The 12994-nt window shown below is 59.4% G+C and overlaps 5 pseudogenes; all 5 read right to left on the bottom strand.

Annotated features, from left to right (window-relative positions):
- Positions 1–638: 638 nt before the first annotated feature.
- Positions 639–753, bottom strand: LOC118612693 (annotated as a pseudogene).
- Positions 754–3227: 2474 nt separating this feature from the next.
- Positions 3228–3351, bottom strand: LOC118612780 (annotated as a pseudogene).
- A 3271-nt stretch (positions 3352–6622) lies between these two features.
- Positions 6623–6746, bottom strand: LOC118612779 (annotated as a pseudogene).
- A 3329-nt stretch (positions 6747–10075) lies between these two features.
- LOC118612778 lies at positions 10076–10199 on the bottom strand (annotated as a pseudogene).
- Positions 10200–12875: 2676 nt separating this feature from the next.
- Positions 12876–12994, bottom strand: LOC118612596 (annotated as a pseudogene).

Below are 12994 nucleotides of genomic sequence, written 5' to 3'. Positions count from 1 at the left end.
GGGTTCCGCTAGAGAGGTGGCTGGAGCGAGAGCCAGCCGCGCTAAGGCACCACCACAGCCCTTGAGGGACTGAGCGGAGGGACTGGGTGGGCGCTCTCGCATCCCGGACCTGCCCAGGCCGCAGACCACTTGCCTCCCCGTCTTGGCCGTTTGGCAGGACCACGGGCCAGGCGTGCCTCGCCAATCTCTCGGCCACCTGGGCAACGGGGAAGGTGCAGCCCTGATAAGTTTCGACCTGGCCCTGAACCAGATCCACCCCACCTCTGCGCTCCCCGGCGGGGCTGAGCGTGACCTGGCCAGAACCACGCGGAGACACCGGCCACACCACGTGACAACGCTTGGCCCCAAAACCTCACCTTAGGCCAGTGCCCTCCGCCCTTGAGGCTCGCCCCTCCCCCCGTGGAGTCCAGGAAGCGAAGGGTCCAGAGTGGAGAGAAAAGCAGCCCAGGTCTGGCTGCAGGAGAGCAGGTGGGGGCGGGCGATGTCGCGGGGGCGCATGGACTTTGGTGCAGCCCTTAAGCTCGGTCGCCTCCCCGGGACCCCCGGAACAGCAAACGACCAAGTGAGCAAGTGAGCGGGGGGCCCGGGGCATCCAGGGGCACCCCGGCCGGAGGGCGACAAAAGGAGGGGGCGGCAAAGGCCTACGGCACCCGGTATTCGCGGTCTCCCATCTAAGTACTAACCAGGCTCAACCCGGCTTAGCTTCCAAGATCAGACGGGATCGGGCACGTTCCGCGGGGTACAGCCGTAACCAGGAACACTGTCGCCTGCATTCCCAAAACTTCGAGCCTGGCCTCCCGGCCCCCGGAGACGCCCGCGCCTGCACCACAGCAGAAAATAAATTTTATGACATACACGTGGGCGCTAATTTGAAATGCATGTGATAGCAGCAGAGAGAACTGTTCACGAGATGCGCCGCTGTGTTATTCCCCCAAATCCCACCATATGGCGGCAGAGTGTAAAGTTTTATGATGACATCGACCGTTTCTGGACACCGTATGGCAGTAGAGAATGAATATTCATGATCGCTCAGGTGTTTATAATAAAACACACACCCGATGGCATCAGAAAATTTATTTTTATTGTGGTCTACACTCTGTCATTCTCAAAATGCACACAGGATTGCTGCGGGAAACAAAATTTATGAATACGCTAGTACTTTCACAATGTCCACGAGATGGCAGCAGAGGATAGGGAATAACATTTCATGGCCATCGCTCGGGTGCTATTCCCAGAAATTCCACGAGATGGCACCAGACGATAAGGAATAATATTGCAATACCTAAACTCTGGTGCTATTCCCAAAAAGCCCACGAGATGGCAGCAGACGCTTAGGAATAATATTGCAATACCTAATAAACTCTGGTGCTATTCCCAAAAAGCCCACGAGATGGCAGCAGAAGATGGGGAAAAACATTTCATGGTCGACACACTGCTGCTATTCCCAAAAATCCCACGGGATGACAGCAGAGGCTTCGGAATGATATTTCAATACTTAAACTCGGTGCTATTCCCCCAAAAGCCCACGGGATGGCAGCAGAGGCTTAGGAATAATATTTCAATACCTAAACTCTGGTGCTATTCCCGAAGAGTCCACGAGATGGCAGCAGAGGATTAGGAAGAATATCTCAATGCCTAAACTCTGGTGCTATTCTCAAAAATTCCACGAGATGGCAGCAGAGCCTTACGAATAATATTTCAATCCCTAAACTCTGGTGCTATTCCCCAAAAAGACCACGAGATGGCAGCAGAGGCTTTGAAATAATATTTCAATCCCTAAACACTGGTGCTATTCCCCAGAGAGCCCACGAGATGGCAGCAGAGGCTTCGGAATAATATTTCAATACCTAAACTTCGGTGCTATTCCCCAAAAAGGCCACGAGACGGCAGCAGAGGCTTAGGAATAAGATTTCAATCCCTAAACTCTGGTGCTATTCCCAAGAAGCGGAAATCCGGGTCGCGGAACCCCTGGGAACCCCTCGGTCCGCGGAACCCCTGAGAACCCCTTCGTCCGCGGAACCCCCTGGGAACCCCCGGTCTGCGGAACCCCTGGGAACCCCTTGGACCGCGGAACCCCCTGGGAACCCCGGCTCCGCGGAACCCCTGAGAACCCCTTCGTCCGCGGAACCCCTGGGAACCCCTTGGTCCGCGGAACCCCTGGGAACCCCGGCTCCGCGGAACCCCTGAGAACCCCTTCATCCGCGGAACCCCTGGGAACCCCTTGGTCCGCGGAACCCCTGGGAACCCCTTCGTCGACGGAACCCCTGAGAACCCCTTGGTCCGCGGAACCCCTGGGGACCCCTTGGACCGCGGAACCCCTGGGAACCCCGGCTCTGCGGAACCCCCTGAGAACCCCTTCGTCGACGGAACCCCTGAGAACCCCTTCGTCGACGGAACCCCTGGGAACCCCGGGTCCGCGGAACCCCTGGGAACCCCTTGCTCCGCGGAACCCTGGGGGAACCGCGGAACCCCTCGAACCCCCGTAACCCCGGATCCCCAGAACTCTTTTATCCCCGGAACCCCGGCGATCCCGGCACTCCCGGAACCTTGGCACCCCTGTATCCCATGCCCCGATACAGGTCGGGGCTCAGGGAGTCTCGTTGTCCTTTGAGTCCTCCCGAGGTACCACCGCAGACAGGCGAGACGCACAGGCTCCCTGGAGTATGTGTGTGTGGCTGTTTGCTGCGGCCTGTCGCGAGCAAGAAGGCTCTCGCCGCACACGCGTGCGCGCTCTCGTGTGTCTCGGCCTTTCTGACGCAGTTGGTCAGTCCTGCTTCTCGTCCCGGGTGTGCGGGCCGGCCTCGCGCTTGGGCCGAGGGCACCTGGCTGTCGGGTGAGAAGGGCGGGGAGAAGCGTGTCGGAGGAGGTTGGAGGCCTCTGGCGGGGCGGGGCTGGGCGGGACGCGGCGTGGCGGGTGGGGGTGGCTGGTCCCGCGTCCCGGGAAGGCGAGCACACTCCCAACGTGTGTTAGAGACGGCGGTCCCCGGGGCTCGGTCCTACGGAGCCCAGGAAGGAAAGGGCCTGGAGCGGGGAGAGGAAACAGCCCGGGACTGGCTGCAGGAGAGCAGGTGAGGGCGGGTGAGGGCGCGGGCCCGCGGCCATTGGAGACGCCCTTGGGCTCGGCCGCCCGCGGCGGACCACAGAGACAGCGGGCAAGTGAGTGAGCAGAGCCCAGGGGCATCCCGGGGCCACCTGGCTAGAGTGCGGCGAAAGGAGGGGGCGGCAAAAGCCTACGGCACCCGGCCTTCCCAGACGGTCTCCCACCCAAGTAATAGAATAACCAGGCCCGACCCTGCTTAGCTTCCAAGATCAGACAAGTTCGGGCGCATTCAGGGTGGTAGGGACTTAGACGGGAGAGCCTGTCGTCTGCCGCCCCAAGAGACCGAGCCTGGCCTCCTGGCCGCTGGAGACGCCCACGACTACACCGTACCTCCTCCTTGGGGGGAGCGCTGGGGGTTCCGCTAGAGAGGTGGCTGGAGCGAGAGCCAGCCGCGCTAAGGCACCACCACAGCCCTTGAGGGACTGAGCGGAGGGACTGGGTGGGCGCTCTCGCATCCCGGACCTGCCCAGGCCGCAGACCACTTGCCTTCCCCGTCTTGGCCGTTTGGCAGGACCACGGCCCAGGCGTGCCTCGCCCATCTCTCGGCCACCTGGGCAACAGGGAAGGTGCAGCCCTGATAAGTTTCGACCTGGCCCTGAACCAGATCCACCCCTCCTCTGCGCTCCCCGGCGGGGCTGAGCGTGACCTGGCCAGAACCACGCGGAGACACCGGCCACACCACCAGGCAACGCTTCGCCCCGAAACCTCACCTTCCGCCCAGTGCCCTCCGCCCTTGAGGCTCGCCCCTCCCCCCGTGGAGTCCAGGAAGCGAAGGGTCCAGAGTGGAGAGAAAGCAGCCCAGGTCTGGCTGCAGGAGAGCAGGTGGGGGCGGGCGATGTCGCGGGGCGCATGGACTTTGGTGCAGCCCTTAAGCTCGGTCGCCTCCCCGGGACCCCCGGAACAGCAAGCGACCAAGTGAGCAAGTGAGCGAGGGCCCGGGGCATCCAGGGGCACCCCGGCTGGAGGGCGACAAAAGGAGGGGGCGGCAAAGGCCTACGGCACCCGGTATTCGCGGTCTCCCATCTAAGTACTAACCAGGCTCAACCCTGCTTAGCTTCCAAGATCAGACGGGATCAGGCACGTTCCGCGGGGCACAGCCGTAACCAGGAACACTGTCGCCTGCATTCCCAAAACTTCGAGCCTGGCCTCCCGGCCCCCGGAGACGCCCGCGCCTGCACCACAGCAGAAAATAAATTTTATGACATACACGTGGGCGCTAATTTGAAATGCATGTGATAGCAGCAGAGAGAACTGTTCACGAGATGCGCCGCTGTGTTATTCCCCCAAATCCCACCACATGGCGGCAGAGTGTAAAGTTTTATGATGACATCGACCGTTTCTGGACACCGTATGGCAGTAGAGAATGAATATTCATGATCGCTCAGGTGTTTATAATAAAACACACACCCGATGGCATCAGAAAATTTATTTTTATTGTGGTCTACACTCTGTCATTCTCAAAATGCACACAGGATTGCTGCGGAAAACAAAATTTATGAATACGCTAGTACTTTCACAATGTCCACGAGATGGCAGCAGAGGATAGGGAATAACATTTCATGGCCATCGCTCGGGTGCTATTCCCAGAAATTCCACGAGATGGCACCAGACGATAAGGAATAATATTGCAATACCTAAACTCTGGTGCTATTCCCAAAAAGCCCACGAGATGGCAGCAGACGCTTAGGAATAATATTGCAATACCTAATAAACTCTGGTGCTATTCCCAAAAAGCCCACGAGATGGCAGCAGAAGATGGGGAAAAACATTTCATGGTCGACACACTGCTGCTATTCCCAAAAATCCCACGGGATGACAGCAGAGGCTTCGGAATGATATTTCAATACTTAAACTCGGTGCTATTCCCCCAAAAGCCCACGGGATGGCAGCAGAGGCTTAGGAATAATATTTCAATCCCTAAACTCTGGTGCTATTCCCGAAGAGTCCACGAGATGGCAGCAGAGGATTAGGAAGAATATCTCAATGCCTGAACTCTGGTGCTATTATCAAAAATTCCACGAGATGGCAGCAGAGCCTTACGAATAATATTTCAATCCCTAAACTCTGGTGCTATTCCCCAAAAAGACCACGAGATGGCAGCAGAGGCTTTGAAATAATATTTCAATCCCTAAACACTGGTGCTATTCCCCAGAGAGCCCACGAGATGGCAGCAGAGGCTTCGGAATAATATTTCAATACCTAAACTTCGGTGCTATTCCCCAAAAAGGCCACGAGACGGCAGCAGAGGCTTAGGAATAAGATTTCAATCCCTAAACTCTGGTGCTATTCCCAAGAAGCGGAAACCCGGGTCTGCGGAACCCCTGGGAACCCCTCGGTCCGCGGAACCCCTGGGAACCCCTTGGACCGCGGAACCCCTGGGAACCCCGGCTCCGCGGAACCCCTGAGAACCCCTTCGTCCGCGGAACCCCTGGGAACCCCCGGTCTGCGGAACCCCTGGGAACCCCGGCTCCGCGGAACCCCTGAGAACCCCTTCATCCGCGGAACCCCTGGGAACCCCTTGGTCCGCGGAACCCCTGGGAACCCCTTCGTCCGCGGAATCCCTGAGAAGCCGGGGCCGTGGAACCCCTGGGGACCCCTTGGTCTGCGGAACCCCTGGGAACCCCGGCTCTGCGGAACCCCCTGAGAACCCCTTCGTCGACGGAACCCCTGAGAACCCCTTCGTCGACGGAACCCCTGGGAACCCCGGGTCCGCGGAACCCCTGGGAACCCCTTGCTCCGCGGAACCCTGGGGGAACCGCGGAACCCCTCGAACCCCCGTAACCCCGGATCCCCAGAACTCTTTTATCCCCGGAACCCCGGCGATCCCGGCACTCCCGGAACCTTGGCACCCCTGTATCCCATGCCCCGATACAGGTCGGGGCTCAGGGAGTCTCGTTGTCCTTTGAGTCCTCCCGAGGTACCACCGCAGACAGGCGAGACGCACAGGCTCCCTGGAGTATGTGTGTGTGGCTGTTTGCTGCGGCCTGTCGCGAGCAAGAAGGCTCTCGCCGCACACGCGTGCGCGCTCTCGTGTGTCTCGGCCTTTCTGACGCAGTTGGTCAGTCCTGCTTCTCGTCCCGGGTGTGCGGGCCGGCCTCGCGCTTGGGCCGAGGGCACCTGGCTGTCGGGTGAGAAGGGCGGGGAGAAGCGTGTCGGAGGAGGTTTGAGGCCTCTGGCGGGGCGGGGCTGGGCGGGACGCGGCGTGGCGGGTGGGGGTGGCTGGTCCCGCGTCCCGGGAAGGCGAGCACACTCCCAACGTGTGTTAGAGACGGCGGTCCCCGGGGCTCGGTCCTACGGAGCCCAGGAAGGAAAGGGCCTGGAGCGGTGAGAGGAAACAGCCCGGGACTGGCTGCAGGAGAGCAGGTGAGGGCGGGTGAGGGCGCGGGCCCGCGGCCATTGGAGACGCCCTTGGGCTCGGCCGCCCGCGGCGGACCACAGAGGCAGCGGCCAAGTCAGTGAGCAGAGCCCAGGGGCATCCCGGGGCCACCTGGCTAGAGTGCGGCAAAAGGAGGGGGCGGCAAAAGCCTACGGCACCCGGCCTTCCCAGACGGTCTCCCACCCAAGTAATAGAATAACCAGGCCCGACCCTGCTTAGCTTCCAAGATCAGACAAGTTCGGGCGCATTCAGGGTGGTAGGGACTTAGACGGGAGAGCCTGTCGTCTGCCGCCCCAAGAGACCGAGCCTGGCCTCCTGGCCGCTGGAGACGCCCACGACTACACCGTACCTCCTCCTTGGGGGGAGCGCTGGGGGTTCCGCTAGAGAGGTGGCTGGAGCGAGAGCCAGCCGCGCTAAGGCACCACCACAGCCCTTGAGGGACTGAGCGGAGGGACTGGGTGGGCGCTCTCGCATCCCGGACCTGCCCAGGCCGCAGACCACTTGCCTTCCCCGTCTTGGCCGTTTGGCAGGACCACGGGCCAGGCGTGCCTCGCCAATCTCTCGGCCACCTGGGCAACGGGGAAGGTGCAGCCCTGATAAGTTTCGACCTGGCCCTGAACCAGATCCACCCCACCTCTGCGCTCCCCGGCGGGGCTGAGCCCGACCTGGCCAGAACCACGCGGAGACACCGGCCACACCACCAGGCAACGCTTCGCCCCGAAACCTCACCTTCCGCCCAGTGCCCTCCGCCCTTGAGGCTCGCCCCTCCCCCCGTGGAGTCCAGGAAGCGAAGGGTCCAGAGTGGAGAGAAAGCAGCCCAGGTCTGGCTGCAGGAGAGCAGGTGGGGGCGGGCGATGTCGCGGGGCGCATGGACTTTGGTGCAGCCCTTAAGCTCGGTCGCCTCCCCGGGACCCCCGGAACAGCAAGCGACCAAGTGAGCAAGTGAGCGAGGGCCCGGGGCATCCAGGGGCACCCCGGCTGGAGGGCGACAAAAGGAGGGGGCGGCAAAGGCCTACGGCACCCGGTATTCGCGGTCTCCCATCTAAGTACTAACCAGGCTCAACCCTGCTTAGCTTCCAAGATCAGACGGGATCAGGCACGTTCCGCGGGGCACAGCCGTAACCAGGAACACCGTCGCCTGCATTCCCAAAACTTCGCGCCTGGCCTCCCGGCCCCCGGAGACGCGCGCGCCAGCAACGCAGCAGAAAATAAATTTCATGACATACACGTGGGTGCTAATTTGAAATGCATGTGATAGCAGCAGGAAGAACTGTTCATGAGCTACATCGCTGTGTTATTCCCCAAAAGCCCACCAGATGGCAGCAGAGTGTAAAGTTTTATGATGACTTTGATCGTTTCTGGACGCCGCATGGCAGTGGAGAATGAATATTCATGATCGCTCAGGTGTTTATAATGAAATATACGCCTGATGGCATCAGAAAATTTATTTTTATTGTGGTCTACACTCTGTCATTCTCAAAATGCACACAGGATTGCTGCGGAAAACAAAATTTATGAATACGCTAGTACTTTCACAATGTCCACGAGATGGCAGCAGAGGATAGGGAATAACATTTCATGGCCATCGCTCGGGTGCTATTCCCAGAAATTCCACGAGATGGCACCAGACGATAAGGAATAATATTGCAATACCTAAACTCTGGTGCTATTCCCAAAAAGCCCACGAGATGGCAGCAGACGCTTAGGAATAATATTGCAATACCTAATAAACTCTGGTGCTATTCCCAAAAAGCCCACGAGATGGCAGCAGAAGATGGGGAAAAACATTTCATGGTCGACACACTGCTGCTATTCCCAAAAATCCCACGGGATGACAGCAGAGGCTTCGGAATGATATTTCAATACTTAAACTCGGTGCTATTCCCCCAAAAGCCCACGGGATGGCAGCAGAGGCTTAGGAATAATATTTCAATCCCTAAACTCTGGTGCTATTCCCGAAGAGTCCACGAGATGGCAGCAGAGGATTAGGAAGAATATCTCAATGCCTGAACTCTGGTGCTATTATCAAAAATTCCACGAGATGGCAGCAGAGCCTTACGAATAATATTTCAATCCCTAAACTCTGGTGCTATTCCCCAAAAAGACCACGAGATGGCAGCAGAGGCTTTGAAATAATATTTCAATCCCTAAACACTGGTGCTATTCCCCAGAGAGCCCACGAGATGGCAGCAGAGGCTTCGGAATACTATTTCAATACCTAAACTTCGGTGCTATTCCCCAAAAAGGCCACGAGACGGCAGCAGAGGCTTAGGAATGAGATTTCAATCCCTAAACTCTGGTGCTATTCCCAAGAAGCGGAAATCCGGGTCCGCGGAACCCCTGGGAACCCCTCGGTCCGCGGAACCCCTGAGAACCCCTTCGTCCGCGGAACCCCCTGGGAACCCCCGGTCTGCGGAACCCCTGGGAACCCCTTGGACCGCGGAACCCCCTGGGAACCCCGGCTCCGCGGAACCCCTGAGAACCCCTTCGTCCGCGGAACCCCTGGGAACCCCTTGGTCCGCGGAACCCCTGGGAACCCCGGCTCCGCGGAACCCCTGAGAACCCCTTCATCCGCGGAACCCCTGGGAACCCCTTGGTCCGCGGAACCCCTGGGAACCCCTTCGTCGACGGAACCCCTGAGAACCCCTTGGTCCGCGGAACCCCTGGGGACCCCTTGGACCGCGGAACCCCTGGGAACCCCGGCTCTGCGGAACCCCATGAGAACCCCTTCGTCGACGGAACCCCTGAGAACCCCTTCGTCGACGGAACCCCTGGGAACCCCGGGTCCGCGGAACCCCTGGGAACCCCTTGCTCCGCGGAACCCTGGGGGAACCGCGGAACCCCTCGAACCCCCGTAACCCCGGATCCCCAGAACTCTTTTATCCCCGGAACCCCGGCGATCCCGGCACTCCCGGAACCTTGGCACCCCTGTATCCCATGCCCCGATACAGGTCGGGGCTCAGGGAGTCTCGTTGTCCTTTGAGTCCTCCCGAGGTACCACCGCAGACAGGCGAGACGCACAGGCTCCCTGGAGTATGTGTGTGTGGCTGTTTGCTGCGGCCTGTCGCGAGCAAGAAGGCTCTCGCCGCACACGCGTGCGCGCTCTCGTGTGTCTCGGCCTTTCTGACGCAGTTGGTCAGTCCTGCTTCTCGTCCCGGGTGTGCGGGCCGGCCTCGCGCTTGGGCCGAGGGCACCTGGCTGTCGGGTGAGAAGGGCGGGGAGAAGCGTGTCGGAGGAGGTTTGAGGCCTCTGGCGGGGCGGGGCTGGGCGGGACGCGGCGTGGCGGGTGGGGGTGGCTGGTCCCGCGTCCCGGGAAGGCGAGCACACTCCCAACGTGTGTTAGAGACGGCGGTCCCCGGGGCTCGGTCCTACGGAGCCCAGGAAGGAAAGGGCCTGGAGCGGTGAGAGGAAACAGCCCGGGACTGGCTGCAGGAGAGCAGGTGAGGGCGGGTGAGGGCGCGGGCCCGCGGCCATTGGAGACGCCCTTGGGCTCGGCCGCCCGCGGCGGACCACAGAGACAGCGGCCAAGTCAGTGAGCAGAGCCCAGGGGCATCCCGGGGCCACCTGGCTAGAGTGCGGCAAAAGGAGGGGGCGGCAAAAGCCTACGGCACCCGGCCTTCCCAGACGGTCTCCCACCCAAGTAATAGAATAACCAGGCCCGACCCTGCTTAGCTTCCAAGATCAGACAAGTTCGGGCGCATTCAGGGTGGTAGGGACTTAGACGGGAGAGCCTGTCGTCTGCCGCCCCAAGAGACCGAGCCTGGCCTCCTGGCCGCTGGAGACGCCCACGACTACACCGTACCTCCTCCTTGGGGGGAGCGCTGGGGGTTCCGCTAGAGAGGTGGCTGGAGCGAGAGCCAGCCGCGCTAAGGCACCACCACAGCCCTTGAGGGACTGAGCGGAGGGACTGGGTGGGCGCTCTCGCATCCCGGACCTGCCCAGGCCGCAGACCACTTGCCTTCCCCGTCTTGGCCGTTTGGCAGGACCACGGGCCAGGCGTGCCTCGCCAATCTCTCGGCCACCTGGGCAACGGGGAAGGTGCAGCCCTGATAAGTTTCGACCTGGCCCTGAACCAGATCCACCCCACCTCTGCGCTCCCCGGCGGGGCTGAGCCCGACCTGGCCAGAACCACGCGGAGACACCGGCCACACCACCAGGCAACGCTCCGCCCCGAAACCTCACCTTCCGCCCAGTGCCCTCCGCCCTTGAGGCTCGCCCCTCCCCCCGTGGAGTCCAGGAAGCGAAGGGTCCAGAGTGGAGAGAAAGCAGCCCAGGTCTGGCTGCAGGAGAGCAGGTGGGGGCGGGCGATGTCGCGGGGCGCATGGACTTTGGTGCAGCCCTTAAGCTCGGTCGCCTCCCCGGGACCCCCGGAACAGCAAGCGACCAAGTGAGCAAGTGAGCGAGGGCCCGGGGCATCCAGGGGCACCCCGGCTGGAGGGCGACAAAAGGAGGGGGCGGCAAAGGCCTACGGCACCCGGTATTCGCGGTCTCCCATCTAAGTACTAACCAGGCTCAACCCTGCTTAGCTTCCAAGATCAGACGGGATCAGGCACGTTCCGCGGGGCACAGCCGTAACCAGGAACACCGTCGCCTGCATTCCCAAAACTTCGCGCCTGGCCTCCCGGCCCCCGGAGACGCCCGCGCCTGCACCACAGCAGAAAATAAATTTTATGACATACACGTGGGCGCTAATTTGAAATGCATGTGATAGCAGCAGAGAGAACTGTTCACGAGATGCGCCGCTGTGTTATTCCCCCAAATCCCACCAGATGGCAGCAGAGTGTAAAGTTTTATGATGACATCGACCGTTTCTGGACGCCGTATGGCAGTAGAGAATGAATATTCATGATCGCTCAGGTGTTTATAATAAAACACACACCCGATGGCATCAGAAAATTTATTTTTATTGTGGTCTACACTCTGTCATTCTCAAAATGCACACAGGATTGCTGCGGAAAACAAAATTTATGAATACGCTAGTACTTTCACAATGTCCACGAGATGGCAGCAGAGGATAGGGAATAACATTTCATGGCCATCGCTCGGGTGCTATTCCCAGAAATTCCACGAGATGGCACCAGACGATAAGGAATAATATTGCAATACCTAAACTCTGGTGCTATTCCCAAAAAGCCCACGAGATGGCAGCAGACGCTTAGGAATAATATTGCAATACCTAATAAACTCTGGTGCTATTCCCAAAAAGCCCACGAGATGGCAGCAGAAGATGGGGAAAAACATTTCATGGTCGACACACTGCTGCTATTCCCAAAAATCCCACGGGATGACAGCAGAGGCTTCGGAATGATATTTCAATACTTAAACTCGGTGCTATTCCCCCAAAAGCCCACGGGATGGCAGCAGAGGCTTAGGAATAATATTTCAATCCCTAAACTCTGGTGCTATTCCCGAAGAGTCCACGAGATGGCAGCAGAGGATTAGGAAGAATATCTCAATGCCTGAACTCTGGTGCTATTATCAAAAATTCCACGAGATGGCAGCAGAGCCTTACGAATAATATTTCAATCCCTAAACTCTGGTGCTATTCCCCAAAAAGACCACGAGATGGCAGCAGAGGCTTTGAAATAATATTTCAATCCCTAAACACTGGTGCTATTCCCCAGAGAGCCCACGAGATGGCAGCAGAGGCTTCGGAATACTATTTCAATACCTAAACTTCGGTGCTATTCCCCAAAAAGGCCACGAGACGGCAGCAGAGGCTTCGGAATTATATTTCAATACCTAAACTCTGGTGCTATTCCCCAAAAAGGCCACGAGATGGCAGCAGAGGCTTCGGAATAATATCTCAATACCTAAACTCTGGTGCTATTCCCAAAAGCCCACGAGATGGCAGCAGAAGATAGGGAAAAACATTTCATGGTCGACACACTTCTGCTATACCCAAAAAGACCACGAGATGTCTTGGCCTTTCGGAAGGATCCGGGCCCGGACGTGGCCCGCCAATCTCTCTACCACATGGGCACCTAGGCAGGTGCGGCAGTGCCAAGTCCAGGCCGCGGCCCTGACCTAGACCCACCCCTCCCCTGGACTCCCCGCCAAACCCTAGCTGGACCTCGCAAAAAACATGCGGACACACCGACCACACCACCAGGCAACGCTTTGGCCCGCGACCTCGCCCTCCATCCAGAGCTCTCGGCCCTTGGGGCTCGGCCCCGTGGACCCCAGGAAGGGAAAGGCCTGGAACAGAGAGAGAAAAGACCCAAGGCTGCTGGCCGCAAGAGAGCACGTGGAGGCGGGCGGTGGCGCGAGGAGCATGGACATTCGTGTAGCCCTTGGGCTCGGGCAGCTGCCCGGGACCCCTGAGACAGTGAGCAAGCAGGGTCCGGAGATGTCCAGGGGCACCCTGGCTGGAGGGTGGCCAAAGGAGGGCGTGGCAAAAGCCTACAGCACCCTGTATCCCCAGGAGATCTCCCATCCAAGTATTAACCAGGCCCGATCCTGCTTAACTTCTGAGATCAGACGAAATCAGGCACATTCAGTGTGGTATGGCCGTAGAC

The sequence above is a fragment of the Rousettus aegyptiacus genome, unplaced genomic scaffold, assembly GCF_014176215.1.
Source record: "Rousettus aegyptiacus isolate mRouAeg1 unplaced genomic scaffold, mRouAeg1.p scaffold_m13_p_16, whole genome shotgun sequence".
Taxonomy (NCBI): domain Eukaryota; kingdom Metazoa; phylum Chordata; class Mammalia; order Chiroptera; family Pteropodidae; genus Rousettus; species Rousettus aegyptiacus.
This window is presented reverse-complemented; position numbering and strand designations above follow the sequence as displayed.